Genomic DNA, 905 nt, shown 5'->3' with positions numbered 1-905 from the left:
TTTGTTTCCAAATGAGAAAGTTTGATTCGTGAGCTTGCAGCCACTCAGCAGGGGGCTTCTACCGGACATTTACGCAGAGTCACTTCAGGGTTACTTTGATCAGCCCCCACTGTGTCCAACTGATATGTGTTGCAAGTCGTTCTGGGACTGATTTCTGGTTCAGTCAGCTCTGGTCATGAGAGCAGAGGTGGCTTTCCCTTCAAAGCTTGTGGGTACCAGCCTGGCACATATAGCAGACCTATTATATTATTTGGATTTTTTTTTTTTTTTTTTTGTCTGCTAGCGTTCCTCTCTTTTGTGAACTCTGCCTTCTAGGCTGTGCTCTCTGGGTTCTCATTTCCAGGCCCCGTCCCCCTGGCCTCAAGGATAGGCATGTGATCCACGTTTGGCCAATTTATGGTACCTAAACCCTTTCGACAAAGATTGTTCTAGAGAGAGTGGACATAGGACTCAAGCAGGGCTCATTAGAATCCAATTCTGAGACTAACATACAGACCTTAGGAAGTAGAAGTCTCTTCTTCTTCTGGGGTGGCCAACCTTGGGAGAACACGAATCTGGAGTGGCCCCATGGAGAAAGCTTGTTTGTGCAGGAAGCTAAGCAGAGTTAAGCTAAGCTAAGAAGTGAATGGAGGTTCTTGAGATGGCGAGTCCCTGGTTCAAGTGATGTAGGCTCTGTTTTCCGTTGCTCTCTCTTGCATTCCCACTGCCCTTCCTGGTTAGGTGAACCAATACTTTCCCTTCCTGCTGTATAGAAGTCTTATATTGTGTTTCTGTCACTGGCTCCCAAAGAAGTCTGGCTAATACAAGTAGGAGGAAAATAATGGGGCCCCCTGCCACAGCCAAGAGGGGACTTAGAACCCATTCCTGTGGAGGTTAATGCCAGGGTCTTCAGAAGGCCTGGCCTG

This window comes from Pteropus alecto, unplaced genomic scaffold (genome assembly GCF_000325575.1).
Source record: "Pteropus alecto unplaced genomic scaffold, ASM32557v1 scaffold177, whole genome shotgun sequence".
NCBI classification, from domain to species: Eukaryota; Metazoa; Chordata; class Mammalia; order Chiroptera; family Pteropodidae; genus Pteropus; species Pteropus alecto.
Note: the sequence above shows the minus strand (reverse complement) of the source record.